Source organism: Stylophora pistillata, chromosome 6 (genome assembly GCF_964205215.1).
Source record: "Stylophora pistillata chromosome 6, jaStyPist1.2, whole genome shotgun sequence".
Taxonomy (NCBI): Eukaryota; Metazoa; Cnidaria; class Anthozoa; order Scleractinia; family Pocilloporidae; genus Stylophora; species Stylophora pistillata.
The window spans coordinates 29,951,644-29,969,324 of NC_142524.1; the positions used below are offsets into that span (position 1 = coordinate 29,951,644).

The 17,681-nt window shown below is 39.8% G+C and overlaps 1 long non-coding RNA gene and 1 pseudogene across 2 annotated transcripts; one reads left to right on the forward strand and one right to left on the reverse strand.

Annotated features, from left to right (window-relative positions):
• The first annotated feature begins 215 nt into the window (after window positions 1-215).
• LOC148729319 (uncharacterized) lies at window positions 216-6,515 on the forward strand (annotated as a pseudogene). Its single transcript, XR_015988537.1, has 3 exons — window positions 216-493; window positions 1,591-1,779; window positions 2,481-6,515. The product of XR_015988537.1 is annotated as an uncharacterized LOC148729319 (transcript).
• Window positions 6,516-7,087: 572 nt separating this feature from the next.
• Window positions 7,088-13,396, reverse strand: LOC148729320 (uncharacterized). Its single transcript, XR_015988538.1, has 2 exons — window positions 9,882-13,396; window positions 7,088-8,010 (listed from the first exon to the last, which is right to left on the reverse strand). It is a non-coding gene; the product is annotated as an uncharacterized LOC148729320 (long non-coding RNA).
• Between the last annotated feature and the right edge of the window lie 4,285 nt (window positions 13,397-17,681).

The following is a 17,681-nucleotide window of genomic DNA, read 5'->3' on the forward strand; positions in this document are numbered from 1 at the left end:
AGAGAATGCTGAAAATGTCAGACTTCTTTTCTGTAATTTTTCAAGTGCGCCTCACTTCTGAGAATCAAATTCAGCTTTCTCGTGTAAAAGCGACTTCAAAAAATTTTAAAATTACCCTTTAATTTGTTTTACTTTCTTTTGTTTGTATTTGCAACGCAATTTAATGGACTTAGAGTGTATTGCGCCTGAATGTCTGATTGAGAGGTTAATTTATCTTTTCCATCATGGCAGGAAAAAGACAAATCCTCAAACTCCTTAAAGAAGGAGACTGGTTTTCGTTTAACTACAGCCAAAAGATATCCAAGAGATGGCAATTTATTAGAAGTGGAAATGAACGAATGGCCATTGTCAGGAAGGTAGTTAAGCGCAAGATTAAGCCGTTCGACGATGATCACTATGCAAAGTTACTAGCCAGGAGAGATCGATGAGGAGAACCTCAAATGCGATTTTTGGTATTATGAGCATAGCAAACTTATTGTACCAGATGTCTTAGGTAGGAAAGAACTATCGTTGTCGAAGTGTGCATGATATTTCGTTTGGTTTGATAAATAGTAAGGCGGACATTAAAGTAAGTTCTTGGTTAACAGAGGTAAAAACATGTTAAGTCGATTTAAAGGTAATCATTTGTGAGCAACGAGGCTTATTCTTGAAAGATCCTGAGAATTCGTAGAACTACTTATTAATCGATATGAGGTCCTCACGAAGACTAGGAACGTATATCGTTGATGCAATTCAAGAATATTGTCGCTTCTGTGCGTTAATAATCCGTCTTGCCCTAGAATCTGCCTTTGAAAGTGCGCTGTAAATCGCCAAACAAAACTGCTACAAAATAATAAGTTACAAACTCATGATATAGACAATGCTTCGCCATCAGTAATTTACAACTCTAGTAAACTTTGCTAACTTCCATTCCGTCTTCCTAAAGTATTTTATCACCCCATATCCCGCTCCGGTATGAACACAATGGCCGTTTATTTCAAGCTCCCCTACATTGGGATCAATCTTTTCACAACGTAATTTGGCGACACAAAAAAATGTTTCCAAGGTTGAGCAGTAGAGGTCCTGCTAATAATTAATAAACATATTCTTAGGTGCACCTGTCGATGTATTATTTCCGTAATATCATGCCGAAATTTATTTATTTTTTGATCCACAGACTCTTGACTAAAATTGTGCTCCCAATTAAAAAGAAAACAAGAAAACTGAAAACTAAATCAGGTTTTTTTTTCTACAAATCCTTTCTGTTCCTCTATGAGGTTAATATCTTCAGTTGTTTACCATCCACGGGCCGAATATGATATTTTTCATTTAACTATGATCAAGTATCACAAATATTATTATGGAAATGGTTAACTCTGTCAAATTAGCCTCGCTTCCATGGCAATTATTTTTAATTGCAGCTCAGTGGGCTCAAATTTTCAGTTTCTGCTTTAATTTTTGTTATCGTTGAGAAGTAGAGGTCCTGCTTAGGATTATTTTAGAAAATCCTAGGAATACTTGTTGATGTAACTTTTCCAAAATATATTTGCAACTTGTGCTAAATACATGTAGTTATTCTTTCTGATTTGTTACTACTGCCCTTCATAACAGGTTTAAGTACCTTTACCGATAGAAAACGGTTGCCGCCCTCTCTAACAATTGAACCTGAAAGGCTATGGCAGCTGGACCCTGAGTCGCTTTCCAGAAGAGTTAGAAATATTTGTGCCTCGAGACCGTGACTTTAAAGGATATGTAAGGATAAAGAGTGGTACTCAAGTCAAAAAGGACAAATTAATCGAGGTAAAGTCCGCCGTGATCTGATTAAAACATTTTGTTATTTTAGTTGGTGCGTAAAAAGACGTGTTTTGTTATGAGAAGAGATCTGTATCCATATTCTCAACTGGAGAAGTAACTTTTCTTTAAACTACCCTATTCTAGCAACGAGGACCCTTTCGATAGTAAATTATTACTTGATTCTCATTGGCTAAGGGCGCATCGTTTGATTTTGTTGGTTTCTCTCGCAAACCCGGTTTTGGAAACATTGTTTGCGTGTAATGGCTGTTTAGAAAAATTTTGGACGCTTAATATTTTTACTGTGTGATGGCAATGCCAGGTTCAACTAAAAAAGCCTTTCCGGACACTGGTTACGAACCTCATCGATATAGTATTTCCCCTCGGTAGATAGCATAGCAAACTCTTGTAAACAAATTGCCGTTTTCATGTGCAATCTTAAAAAGTTCAAGTGAAATGAATTCTTGATTTCCCTCTAGTTCACAAGGTTTTATGTCATTTTTCGTAGCTGATTAGGGCGTTTTTCACTTAGCGCACATCAAATTAAACTTTTCTACTGAAATGATTACGTTGAGGCATATTTTCCGGATTTCTCTCTATTCTGTTTAACGCCAGCCAAGATAAGATAAAATACTCATCTATAAATCCGTTCCCGTTTAAGAGCATGTCTCACCTCTCACCCAATAACTTTTCAATCCTCTTTCCTTTAGATGCTAGGCTGCCTTCCCTGGAGGAAATGCACTAAGGAACTTATGGAAAACCCGGCTACCAAACTGAAGACCTTCAATCAAGAGTGGCCGCATTGAATCTAATAATTGGCATGGCAATCAAAAGAGAAATGAGCAATTTCGAAACTCTTCTCAAAAGTAACATGATTTTAATTAGTCTTAGAAGTGTATCACATGATGAAAGATATGGTTTTTTTCCGGCGCGAGGCTGTGCAGGCATGACCTTTGTCTCAGGATTCATAAGTGGATGAAAACGAAGGTATATCGAGTTGTCGAAGAACCAATTCCTTCCCTCCTTATGCTTTTCATCATACAAGCTATCAAGATACGATTCCTATTAATTAGTTGAATTACTATTAACTCCTATTAATTAGTTGAACTGAAATCCTACAGATTCCTACCAAAGGAGTAGTGACATTACCTTGTAAATGTGAAGGCAACATTTTTCAAGTAAGTTTCCATGTAGTTTGAAATAGAAGCTCCTACTGTCCTTGGTGCCCAAACCTGCAAAGACCTTGGTCTTCTTGCCCGTGTGCATCTACTTCAGCAACAAAGCCTCTCAGAGTGTCCAGAGGGAATGAGGCAAAAAATGTATGAACAATACTCCGATCTATTTCAAGGCCTAGGTTGCCTTCCAGGTGAACACACAATCAAAGTTCATTCAGACATGTCTCCTGCGATACATTCACCACGAAAAGTGCCTGTTTCGCTCAAAGAGAAAATCAAAGAGGAGCTTCATAAGATGGAGAAGGCAGAAGAAGTAGTTAAGCAGAAAGAGCCAACGGACTGGGTAAATAGTATGGTAGCAGTCGTAAAACCCAACAAGCTTCGCATATGCATTGATGCGCGAGATTTAAACGAAGCAACTAAGAGGGAACACTTTCCAGTGACTACCATAGAAGAAGTTGTTGCTGATATGCCTCAAGCAAAAGCGTTTTTAGTCCTTGATGCCACCTCAGGATATTGGCAAGTGAAATTAGATGAAGCTAGCTCAAAAAGTTGCACATTCAATACACCGTTTGGAAGATATCGCTTCACAAGATTACCATTTGAACTAAAGTCAGCCCCTGAAGCATTTCCGAGTCACATGTCAAAGCTGTTTACAGACGGTGAAAGGAGTAAAAAAGTGATTGTTGATAATCTCCGGATATGGGGTGAAGGTGATGAAGAACACGATGCAAGACTAAAAAAAGTGTTAACAAGAGCAAGAGAGGTCAATCTAAAGTTCAATGCGAAGAAATGCAAAATTAAGCAAGCAGGAGTTCCCTATGTTGGTCACGTCCTAAGTAAAGATGGTTTTAAACCGGATTCAGAAAAGATAAGAGCGGTTAAAGAAATGAAACCTCCAGAGAACGTCAAGGAACTAAAACATTCCTCGGATTTATCCAGTATCTTGGAAAGTTCATGCCAAACTTGGCCATTGAAAGTGCTCCATCAAGAGAATTATTAGAAAAAAATGTTGCATGGCACTGGAGTCAAGAACAAGAGGAAAGCTTTCAGAAGCAAAAGCAAATGGCCTCCTCAACACCAATCCTTGGTTATCATGATCCAAGTAAGCCATTATGTCTCTCTGTAGATGCAAGTTTTAAAGGGCTAGGTGCTGTCCTTTTACAGGATGAGAAGCCCCTAGCTTATGCATCTAGAGCCCTCACACCAACCCAGCAGCTATATGCACAGATTGAAAAGAAAACCCCAGCAATCGTGTATGGAGTGCAGAAATTCTATCAGTACATCTATGGAAGAACAAAAAATGTTGAGAAAGACCACAAGCCATTCAGCAATACATCTTAAACAAGCCCTTGCATGAAGCACCAGTAAGGCTGCAGAAGATGACACTGACATTGCAGCGATATGATTTGAAAGTGAAATATGTATCAGGATCTGAACTCTCTTTTGTAGATGCACTAAGCAGAGCATACTTGGAAGAGACTAAAGAAAGCCTCATCCCAGATATAGAAGTTAATGAAGTTCAGCTTACAGCGCACCTTCCCATCTTACAAGAAAGGTACAGTGAATTCCAGCAAGCTACTGCAGCTAATCCAACCTTTCAAGCCTTAAGCACAGTTCTTCGAAGTGGATGGCCATATCGCAAATAGGAGCTACCTTTAACTTTCCACGAGTATTGGCCGTGCAAAGATGAAATCTCAGAAACTAATGGGTTTTTATTCAAAGCACAGAAGCTTATTGTTCGTCTGAGCAAGAGAAAAGAAATGTTAGAGCTCATTCACGAGTCACACCAAGGCATAGTGAAATGCAAGCAGCGAGCCGGAGACATTCTATTTTGGCTGGGGATGTCATCTCAAATTGAAGAGAAAGTGTCAGTGTTCCTTATGTGCCCGGTTCCAGAGAGCTCAACCAAGAGAACAAATGATAATTCAAAACCTCCCAGACAGAATGCGGTCGGAAGTTGGAACTGACCTGTTTAGAGTATAATTCGATTGATTACCTACTGTGCGTAGATTTCAATTCTAAGTGGATTGAACTTGCTAAGCTCGACAACTTAACCAGCGGCATCGGACGAATCAATTTGCTCGGTATGGGATACCTGATGAGCTTATCAGTGACAATGGACCCCAATATGCCAGCTCAACATTTTCTGATTTCAGTAAGAGTTATGATTTTGTCGATGCTACATCAAGTCCTCACTTCCCTCAAGCAAATGGTGAAGCTGAAAGGGCACTTCAGACCATCAAGAATCTCCTCAAGAAAGCATAAGATCCTTACAAGGCATTGCTGAACTATAGAAACACTCCTTTGGATGGTATAAACCTATCACCTGCTCAGCTACTCATGAGTAGAAGATTAAAAAACCTCCCTGCGAACAATGGTTGATTTGCTTACACCCCCACGATCACATGAAATTCAGCAACACTTTCAAAAGAGAAAAGAGAGAGAGAAGTCCTATTACGACCAACACAGTAGAAAAGAGTTGCCCCCTTAATTCCAGGTAGCAAGGTGTCCATGCATCATGAGAATGAATGGATCGAAGCTACTGTCGTAAACAAGCATCACACACCAAGGTCGTACATAGCTCAGACATCTAATCGTAAATTCTCCCGAAGAAATCGACGCCATCTTTGCGCGAGAGTTTCACAAGTAAGGAATAAAGAGACTGATGCAACACAGATCGCACAACCTAAAAAAGGTACTCTACTTACTCCAACGGGAATTCAAAGCAAACCTTGTGGACTAGGAGCAAGTACAGATCATGGTCCATAAGCAGAAATTCCTACCCGGTCAGCACGGGTGGTCAAGCAACCCAAACACCTGAAAGACTATGAGCTGTGACTTTTGTTATAAACTTTAAGTGAACGATGTTGTTTTTTTTTTTATTGAGCTTTCTCCATTTGTTGCATACAGTTGCTTACAGTTTCAATATGGCTGTTGTGTGATACAGTACATAACAGAAAATGTTCTTTATGTTAGCTACTCTACCTTCCTATCCTTTTGAACGTTTTGTTTGTTCGAGTGTTTATAAAACGCTACACAGGATAATAATGACATTTAAGAGATAATATTTCGTCAGACACCAACTCAACGATGCAAAGGCTGAATTTGATCAAATATATAAACAAAACGTCAAAAAGACCAGAGAAGTTTCCCGGCCTGGGAGGCCAAAACATCGATGAAAGAAATATGTTTTGAAGATCCCCTCAGTGTATCTACTTTTTTTACATTCGTCTGTCAGAAATTCTGATATACACGTCTAGAGTATCTGAAAAACAACTATGAAGAGAGTGTAAAGTAAGTGAAAGCGCTGAATGGTCCTCCAAACTGAGTGAATAAGTAGATAAAAAGAAATAAAATTCATTTTTAATTGAAACAATGAAAGCAAAAAACATAGGTAAAGAGCATTTGTTTGCTTCCTTGTAGGAGTAGATCTAATTTAATGGCGCGCAGCACCTTATGGGTAAGAATTCCAGCAGCTTCTTCATGTAAGAACCATGGGTTATAGATGATATCAAATCAATTTGCAGGAAACTGCTTATTTATGAATACACATTTAATTTTCAAGAGGTAGCTGTTTCTGATTGTAACCTTCGTAAGTTTAAACAACACTGTTTGAAAAACATCCTTATTGAAAATCTGACCAATGGGGAATTTTTTCCCTCTGTCGGCGTGCTTTCTACTAAACTGTGATTGAAAGATCTAGAGGTGCAACGAAACCTTTAAAAGAATTGCTTATAAGGAGAATCTTAATTCAATTTAGGAGGATTTCCATGCGGAGTAACTTTGACGAATGACGGGTAAACACCATTCCGATTTAATGGTTGACGTTTACGTTTTAGGCCATTTGACGTTTAAAAGGAAGATACTTCGTCTAGTAATCAGAATCGGTATTGAGTTATTCATTTTTCAATTTGAATCGTAACTTAAATTCAGACATATCCAGTCTTTCTCTCACAACATACATGGTGTCAAGAGGAATTGTAAGACCTTTAACAATGATTACTTTTCAGTTTGAAGCAAGACCTTTATTCTGAATTCTTAAGGTGCGAACAACATTGGCAGATCCTCTTGCCCTGAATATGGTCACATGACGGGGAAGTTAATATTCTGCTAATACAAGAAACCAACATGATACAATCTGATAAAAGCAGAGTTTCTTTGAAGACTTATCCCCTTAATCCATTAAAACCATGCTCTCTATATATTTCACTCTTTCGTCCTTCTTTTTCTCTGTTTTTAGGTACACTTTCATATAACATTTAGTGAATACATTGGCCTGTGCTGTAAACAAGATGCTTATCTGAACCGGTTCAATTTTGCCATCAAAAACACTACAACATTTGAGATCGCTTTCATATCGTAATTCCTTCCCTGATTGTCACCACCGGTGACAAGGCTAAAACTGCACAGGGCCCATCCAGACAACTCTTCTTTTTCGGGAAATTGCCCCCGAAGGTTTTTTCAACTTGTGCTCAAATTTTTTTAATAGCAAGTGCAACCGTTTAGCGTCATTCAAATCCCTATTTTTCTCCGCAACGTGTTTTGAAACAGATTTACAGAGGTTTATTGTGCGAGCTTGGGCTACCTGTGGTGGTAAAATAGGCTCAAGTGGTTATACGTGAAAGATCTATAAACCATTCGGCGGTTAATATTTTGCAGCGTTTTTGATGGTTGACGGTACTAGACTATCCTCTATTCTAATGTCAGTAGAAGCTTGGTACCGGTGCACACAAGTGCCTGGTGAGACTGTATTCCCAGTACTAAATGAGAGTATAAATTGGCAAATAGCGAAAAGAGTTGAATATTTTTGTTGTTAACACTTTACATGTTTTCAACAACAGTACATCTACTTTAAGTGTGATACACCGATTTAGAAGAGTTTGTTCTTTGTGGGTTTTTTACGTTTCTTTTTCCTTGGTCCCATTTGTAATTCATCCTCTTCCTTGTTTTTCCTTTTGAGACGCACGCTTTTCCCTGATCTTCCTTTCAGTAATGTTTCTTCCTTGTGATGCAACTCTCCATTCCGACGTAAAGCATTGGGCACCCCTTTGGAAGCGTTGTCCTGTATAAATCAAATACAAAAAGAGGTGAACCCTCATTTTTCGAGCGTGTACCTTACGAGGTTCTGAAAGGGTGTTAAGAAGCCAAATACTGAAAGGAAAGTACATGTAACATTTGGAAAAGATCACTTTCCCAAAGATTTACTGATATTTTTCTAATAATTAAACTACAAGAAAACAGTTTTTTTCGCATTTAAAAGGTTGACGGGTGGAACGGTAGAATGGTGGAACGGTAAAATGGTGGAACGGTACAATGGTGGAACGGTACAATGGTGGAACGGCCAATGGTGGAACGGCACAATGGTGGAACGGTGGAATGGCGGAACATCCGACAACGCAGAATGCCTCGTTGTATGAAACAAAAGTCTCACAAAAGTGGAATTGTAACGAAATAAGAAAACAATTTATTTTTAACAGGCAATTTAAAAAAAGCATTGCTTAATCATTATAGGAGCTTAGCGACGGATAGATCGACATAGGAGTAGTGAGGTTCTTGAGCTTACCCCTATAATTTATCATAGCTATTACTATTCTTATCAATATCATTATTGCTGATATGATTATTTGTTACCATTTAAGTATTGATTGAGTGTCAATTAGTCTCTATATTCGTGAATCGTCTTCCTCCTGTGTCCTGTGGACAGGGTATTCATAAATATGTGGGATGCGGCAAGTTTTCTGTTTTTCATGAATACAAATCTTCTTCAACATTACCTCCTGACATCATTATTATACAACCTTTAGTTCTTTTTAATGCTATAGAAATTGTGTTATATCAGTAGCCACGTGCAGTTTTATAATATCTATTTCTTAACTTCTGAACTATTACACTGTAGGATGGAATAATCCTTATAAGTGAGCTGCTGAAAAGACTAAGTAGCAGGAAAAGAAGCCAAGGAAATTACAGGCCGAAACAAGGCATCAACCTATGTCTCCTGTACATGTTGAACGCAGTTATTAACTCTCTAGCAGATCATTAAAGCATCATTAAACCCATTTCACCATCAATTAGAGGCGAGGCTCAGACTTACTCACACAAGATTCTCGTTTTTAAAAGCTGATCTCGATTGAAACCAAAGTTTCTTTCCTTCCAAGTTTTACCTAGAACTATTTTGATTGCTCCAAATTATTGTTCATTACAGCTTACTGTCAACCGCAGTCTCAATGTTTTATAAGCATTCTCTTTTTAAAACGATTTAGGAAATATGTGAAGGGTAATGCATTACTCATTTTTCTTACATTAGAAAATCCAAGGACAGGATCCTTTTTTTGCCAAACTTAAGGACTCTGTCTCGAAAGAACAACGAACCGACGCTATTTATTCTATTCTGTGCAATGACTGTGTTCACAAGTATATCGGACAGACGAAATGTCAGTTTGGTACACACTTGAAAGCGAATTAATAAGCGGTCCTCTTTCGTAAAATAGAAAAATTCGGTTTTGTCGGAGCACACATGCCTAACTAAACATACAATTGGGTGGGATAATTCTAAAACTATCACCACTTGTTGACGTTACCACCAGCACCTTTGTTTGGAAGCTTGGCATATGAACTCTGCGCGCCCCTTTAAATCGTGATGATGGCTGCTTACTACCTGGCGCCTATTTACACCTCGTCAGAAAAAAGAACAGTTAAATGGTGAGCATATATCAGGACCTCTTGTTGCAACGATCTGATCACCCTTGATGATGGTACTAGACAGCAATGTCGAAACTTTGGGATCGGCGAATTGGAATTTCTCCGGTTCCTTTCGTTAAATCCTTAAACCAGAGTAGCATTAAACCATGTCTGATAGATAATCTTTTTCAGAAAATTTGTGAGTAAGTGTTAGAAGGATAAAAATTTTAACAGGCCTCATGTCACTCATCTCACCTTGGTGGATTTAATTTCCGTTGTGTTATCCTCATCCTCCGTTACTTGCTGCTCACAAGAGTATTCCTCGCTCTCTGTTTCATCATCTTCCAGCTCTGAGGACAGATGAGCTCCATGTTATTTAAAAGTTGCATGCCATCCATGATCGAATATGAGACCCTTTTATGTATGACAATGACTGATAACAAAAAGTAAGATAAATTCAAAGATGACACACAAGGCAGCGTAATGGATACCAGCAGCTACCTTATCGATGCTTTTACTGACTGTTTCGTTATCTGCTCTTGCCCTTATTTAGATGGCAGTTCGAAAACTCCTCAGTAACATTTCGGTAACATTTGGGGAGTAAAATTACGACCTCAAAAGAATAACTAGGCCAAGTCATCAATGATTTCCATTTTTTTACGCGAATAATTTGCGCATTCATTATGTATCTCTACGAGTGTTTTCAGAACTTTTAAAGTGAAATGTAAGGCTATCTATGGAGCCAATTTTTGCTGAAGTTACTCAGGAGCAGTGAATGACTGCTGATGTATGTCCAGATGGTTCTCTTTTACGTGTTTTTAAATCTGAGATTGACCGTGAGTTGACAAGGCAGTAAACTTTTGTTCAATAAGTCTCTAAGCTTCTGTGTTATAAATCAAGGAAAATTCACTGTCTGATTTTTTTTTTTACCTTAAGACCCAAGGTAGGAAATTTTATTTTCATAAGTTCTGGACTCATGAAGTACATTTTTTTTTGGCTTTTTTAACTCATAAAAAAATCTCGAATTTTTATGGATTTTTATCGAACAGGGTGTCTTTGAACTCGCCCGTGCAGGTACCGAGTTGAATGTGTTTGTAAATAGGCTAGTTTTGAGGTATAATATTTAGACTATTATTTTTCTAGTTATAGCTGATGATTCTTAGATTATCCTTTTTAATATTCAACGATTCTAAAATTATCTTTTTAATATTGTAACTTGAGATCTGTACTTTTATCTTGAGAGAATAAAGATTATTATTACTATTAATGCTGATCAATCAAGGTATTACACGTGACTATGTTTGTAAACTTATCATTCATAAAATTCCTGCTAGATATTAACCAAGGTCCAATGAAAAGAATTTACTGAAGGTCCCCAATGACAGGATGCTACCTACACTTTAGGAGCAAGGGCATTTTCCCCCGCATCTCTGTATCTTTGAAAAAATTTACCAAGCGACATCACTGGCCTGGAGTTTTTTCCATACTTTTAATAGTAAATAATAAATAAACTTAGGACTTACCTTTCAGAAATGCTTGTCACCTCATTAGTTTAGACAATAAAGAAATTGGTAAAAAAATTATTCGCAATTAATAAAATCTGATGATGATGGCAGATTCTTCATAGTCCGAAGATCAGTGGGAAGAAGGTCCTTGTTGGGAGTGGCATACCCTCTGCTGACTGAAGAGTCCAATTCTGGATCTGCACATTCTTGAGCAGGTGGGATAGGGGAAGGTCTGATCGCTGCGGGACTTTGCTGGATTGGCCGGCTCCTTTCGACGCTTGCGTTTCTCCTTAGTAGCGTTCACTCTGAAGTCCTCGAACTGCTGAGCTAAACTTTTGGTGGTTAACCCCCATTCGTCCCTGTCTGACACGAGTGACTGCCAGTCTTTGTGGTTCACACCAGTCTGTGCCAGCTGTCACTTCAGCTGGTCCTTGTAATGCTGGCGTGGAGCGCCTCTGTCATGCTTGCCTTTGCTAAGTTCTCCATAGATCACAGCTTTGGGCATCCTGGTGTCGTCCATGCGTGAGCATTGGCCGGCCCAGCGGAGATGTTGCTGTGGCAGCATAGCCTTGACGCTTGGCAGTTCAGCTGTATGTGCTTTCGGCACAGCACCCACGTTTCCGCAGCATACAGAAGAGTGCTCATGACGACTGCCACGTACACTCTGACTTTGATCATCAGGTAAGGTGAATGGTTCCGGCACACGCTGCACTACAGGCGACCAAAAAAAGTGCTGGCTTCGGCGAGACGGTGGTCCACGTTATTGGTGATCGAGGTGTTATTAGAGACGACACCGCCAAGGAATGTAAACTGCTCCACCGTGTTGATTAGGTGGCTGTTGGTGGTGATTTGGGCTGGGCTGTTCACTGTGTGCAGGAAATTCTGGTGTAGGAGCTCTGTTTTCTCCTGGCTAATGGTCAGAGCGAATGCCCGAGCAACCTCTACGAATTAGTCAACCACTGTTTAGAGGGCGTCCTCTGTGTATGCCAGAAGCGTACAGTCGTTGGAGAAGAGCAGCTCGAGGATCAGCTCCTCGATTTTCTTGGTTCGTGCGATAAAGTGATTCGCTTTGGAACCTGATGTCAGTAGCGTGGAGCCATCGGACGCGTACAGAGGAGCCTGGACCGGATGCGTTGGATCGAAGCACAGAGCTTCACAGAAGGCGTCCGAGTTACCAATGTCGACCTAGCGAGAACTTGGTATTTTCAGCCAAACCGAGCCATCATTTGCTGTGAATCTTTCTGAGCCTAGACTGTACATTACTGCACGCATTCCTATATAGTGCCTTGGTAGCGTGGTCATCCTGCCTGGAGAGGAGCTTTGTATGACAGGAGCGTTTGGCCGGGAGAAGCTTTTAGATTTCGGTATTATTATCGTCCAGCCAGTCTCTGTGCTTTATGGTGGAGCAGTTTCCTGGAGATCGGTTTTCAACTGCTGCCACCGATGCTCGAGATCTGTTTCCTGGACCTGGACTGGCAGTTCCTCTTTTTCTTATTTAGCCTGGAGCTTATCTTCGGACTCAATTGTTGTCGCCAGCAGCTGGTTGGTGTCAAGCGTCTTCATTTATGCCCCTCTTTTCCTCACAGGCTTGATTTTGAGTCCAACTTTAGTCCAAACCAGCCTGTGGTCTGTGTTACAGTCTGCAGTGGGCATGACTCCGGTGTCTAGCATGTCACGACGGTCCTTTTGGCGCATAAGGACGTAGTCCGCGAGGTGCCAATGTTTTGAACTTGAGTGTCGCCAGGGCGTCTTGAATCTGGCCTTTTGCTGGAACATGGAGTTGGTGATTATCAGTCCCTTCTCTGCACACAGCTCTAGCAACATGTGCCCGTTGGCGCTGCAGTTGGCGACTCCCTGGCGTCCTAGGACTCCTGGCCAGACAGTGTGGTCTTGTCCCACTCTAGCGTAAAATTCCCTTGTCCCCGCTTTTCACTTTCCAGGGAAGGGACCTTAAAGTGCCCTTGAGACGAAAATTGACCATTTCAATTTTGGCTAATTTGTTTACAGAATGTTGAATGGGTCAAGTTAAAACCCTTTTCGCCATTAAAAAACTCAAAACAAACCTTCGATGACCAATTTTTACCGCTTCGAAGTCGTCCAAAAATCTTCCGCCATTATTAAAAACATGTTCCAGCCGAGCCCGCAATTTTACAGCAGAAAACGTCATCATCACGTCAAAGGCTCAACAAACTTATGCTTTGCTTTTTCACAACTCTTTTTCTTCGCTGCACAGAGAATCAAATATATTACTTTTTTGAGAACTTTTTAGTTGTTAGTCATGAAATGTGGACTTTCTCAGACGATGAATTGTCCCAGAAATCATATGAAGCTTCTGAGGACAGTTTTGCGCCGGAAAACGATGAAGTTTTGCCATGAGAATAAAGGTAAAGACAGAACAGCACGGACCTCCGATGTGGCTTTTGTGGTTGCGTCGCTTTATCGCCTTAAAATAGTATTTTTGCTTGTGGAAGGGAATTATCCCTTATCGTAAGAGATGATCGGATGATATCTAAAAATTGCTTTCGGCAATGGCTGATTGTGTACCAACGCAGATACTACGAGTTTGTGAAAGTCATTTCTAAGACAAACCATTAAGGTATTTGGGTCGATGCATTTGTTCGATGATCCTGCGTGTTTTTCTACTATCGTTACTTTGAGAAGTTCGAAGAGAACTCTGTTGTCGAGTTTCACTTTGGCCCCCTTGTTGTTTAGTGGCTTCTGTGACGTTTAGAGCAAAGTTTTTTTCAACTCTCTTAGAGCCGTGACCTCATTGCGTTACAAAGTGTTGTTTGGCTTAGATACAGTAATCTCTGCAAGTTGTTGCGACAATTTTCCACGTAGCTCTGAAGGGTAATGGATGACTGAACTGGTGGGATTCAGTTTGATATGAAACGGAAGTGGTCCTATGTATTGTCCATGAAAGGTGTAGAGGGGGGCGCATTCGTCTTGGGATTAAATCTCGCAAGAGTTGGCCTGATCTTACTTTCGTTTGTCTTGGGTGTTAAGATGAATTTGAGACCCTTTGATAGCACGCTGACTTGGCTGTCATATGGTTGATAGTTTGAGAGATTTTTAAGAATTTTTCATTTTTCTCCGTTTCTTTAGCTGCAACCCTGCAAATTAAAGCGTTTCTACGTTCTATGTGTCTTAAGCTGTTTGTTATGCTTTCGCTGACGTTAAAGCCAGCCTTTTTAAGAATCAGAGAACACATTTATATTTCGTTACATCTCTTTTGTTTCAAACCAATTTTTTTTTGAGGTCAGAAATCTCATTCCTTAATTCGGCTATTTGATCGTTCTTATCTAGAATGTTCGCCGAGTACTTCCTTTGTGTAAGCTATTCTGCCAGAGAGCTGTTAAAGGCAGATATTGATCAGCTTACATGTAAATGGGTAACAAATCACGTACACTTCCCTTTTGTCGAGATCGCACCGAGAACGGTTTTTCTTTCCCCTTTCTGCGAACGGTAGGCACTCAACCCGGCAGAATTCTTCACCTAAATCCTTCGAGGTGCACAGATCTCTTGAAATAGTCTTCCGAGAGGTGCTCAGAGCAGATCACAAGTATTCCTGCAATATTGAATTTTGCCGGGCGGGTCCCCAAAATCGTACCCGTTTTTCCCGCTCTGACCTATTTGCAAGGTTTCGATGCAGAGAAATACCACCAGCATAGTCTGCACGATTGCTACAGCCTTGAATTACGCATCGATTCCCCGTCATTTCTGTATGTTTTTGTAAGAATAGAGCCAAGCACTTTGTTGTGTTTGCTTGACATTTTGTCATGTGAGATTTTCGCGGTGAGCCTTTGGCGTCACTTCCGCTGAGTCCTGCGATCATCTTCCGGAACAGGGTCAAATAATGACTGACGCGAAATCGCGAATATAACGGCCCAAAAAAGATACTTCTGACCCTCGGACTAGATTGAAATCTGGCAGGGTTGGTGAAAGAGACTCGCTGAACACGAAAATGAAGAAACATTGGGTAAAAAAAATTTAATCTCATAGTCACTTTAGAAGGCTTCTTTGGTCGTGGGGTCTGCCATGAGTGTGGGAGAGTACAAACTGCAAAGAAAAAGTGATGATAACTCTAATTTGCCGTGTGTTAACTGTCTGCAAACAAGCAGAGAAACACTGAAAAATAAAATAAAACAGAAATAAATTAAGATAAAGGAGAAAAATGTACGTAAATCTTTAAAATGCTCATTAACGAGGTTGCATGGCAAATCTTGCCGCTATATCAACGTAACCCAGTGGAAGTGTCTTCAGATATTTGGAAGTTTTGGGCGGAGATATCAAACCAGTCCTCTTTCTGCTCCCATAGTTCTGAATTAAAATACACTAGAAATAATTATTGTTTCATGTATTAGTTGATGTTTTGAGTTCATTAAAATTGATTTCCTTCGTTAGACAAAGCATTCAAGTTCTCTTTCCCAGAGATCTCAAGCGGTGTGGTGAATTCTTCATTAGAGACCTCCTACCTTTATCTAAGCTTTGCCTTGAGCATTCCAGGGTGCCCTCCCTGTGGAAGACATCACGAATGCACACTGTTTTTAAGAAGGGCGATTCTACAGATAGAAGTAACTACAGGCCACTTCAAATGCTAAGCATTCCCAGTAAAATCTTGGAGGCCACCGTATGCCGAAACATCGACAACTTTATCAATGAAAATGACCTTTCCAATGAAAATCAATGGGGATTCATAAAAGGGCGATCGACGGAGGGGCTGCTGCCATACTTAACAGAGAAATGGAAAATATCCCTAGATAATGGAGACGTATTGGGTGTTGTATTCATCGACTTTAAAAAAGCATTTGACTGTGTCTCACACACGGTACTCGATTTAAAGCTTCAAGCCCTGGGCTTCGGTGACTCTGCACTTGACTGGATAAGAAACTATCTGAAAGACCGGAAACAGTTCGCTGTTGCTAATGGATGTAAATCACAACTTAATGCTGTGAAACGTGGCATCCCACAGGGATCTCTGCTGGGCCCAAGACTTTTCTCCTTTTATGTAAATGACTTGCCTGATCAGATGAGGGAAGGGGAAATAGATATGTATGCAGACGACACAACATTATTATACATAGGCCCCTCAGTCGATGTAGTGTGTGATGCACTAAACCGTATATTGGGGGATGTATATAACTGGTGCAGAAATAATAAGTTAACTATTCATAGTGGGAAATCGGAGGTCATGGTACTCAATAGAAACAGCTTTTGTGGCCCCCTGAAACCAGTTCTACTCGGAGACAAGATCCTAAGTAATGTTAATTCAAGTGTCTGCTTGGGGGTAGTAATTGACTCTAAATTATCATGGCAGCCCCAGATCACCGCTGTCTGTAAGAGCTTTAGTCGAAAAGTCAAACATCTAAAGCGATTAAGGGTCCTTCCTAAGAAGGTACTGGAGGCCATTTACTTTAGAAGCATTGTCCCTGGTGTCACTTATGGTATGCTAGTCTGGGAAACTTGTTCCCCCCCCCCCTTGCTAGATGACATTGAACTGATCCACTTAAGAGCAGCTAAGATCATACACGGTCTCGCAGATGTTAACCTGAAAACCTTGAAACGCATTCACTGGCAGCCCATAACTAATTTTTACAAACTAAAGTTAATCTCAATCATGTACTCAGCTTATCACGGTTTAGTACCTAAACCAATACGTGATTTATTCCAAAAAATTGAGCAGCGACCCTATAATCTAAGAAGAGGGGATGGATTTAAGGTTCTAAAGTATAATTACTCCATAGGAAGAACAACCTTATCCTATAGAGGGGCAACCGTGTGGAATGTCCTGCCTGAATCATATAAACTTTCTGTTAGCTACGCAAGTTTTAAGAAAAACATAAAAAAAGGTAAGACACTACTAGATAAATCAAGTTTCGCGAAGAAATCATGCCTGATTACAAACAAGGATGATGACTTTTATTATTTTTGAACAATTTATTCAATTTATTTAATTCAATTTATCTATTTATCCTTTCAGTTACTGATAATAGATTACAACGGACATAGTAATTTTTACATACTCTTAATTTTTTATATACCTCACACCTGTATTTATCCTAGTTAATGCAATTAGACCTTAATGTTTTAGATAGGCAGGTCCACATCAGCCATTGGCTGACTTTTACCAACCTGCATTAAAAAATAAACTATGTATGTATGTACGTATGTATGTATGTATGTATGCATGTATGTATGTATGTATGTAAATTACGCCTAACTGTAGCTTACACTTGCTTAGAAATTATCTCCAAAATAGGGCGTAATGGGTCATGTGTTCTCTAATATCATCCTCTCTTGGTTTTTATAACATAACCAAAGTAAAGCGCGCGCTCTGATTGGTCAATTTAGCGTTCCCCATTTGCCCATGGGTGTACGCTGCTGACGTGAGCAAATGCAAAGACTATTTTTCCGCGCGCGCTTGTTTTTTCTGGTCGCGTAAGATTTGTTAAATAAACGGGAACTCTTTAGCTACAATGTATCAATGTTATGTTATAAAACAAATGGTAAACACCACAGCGTACACTATTGAGTTATGGATGCACTTGGG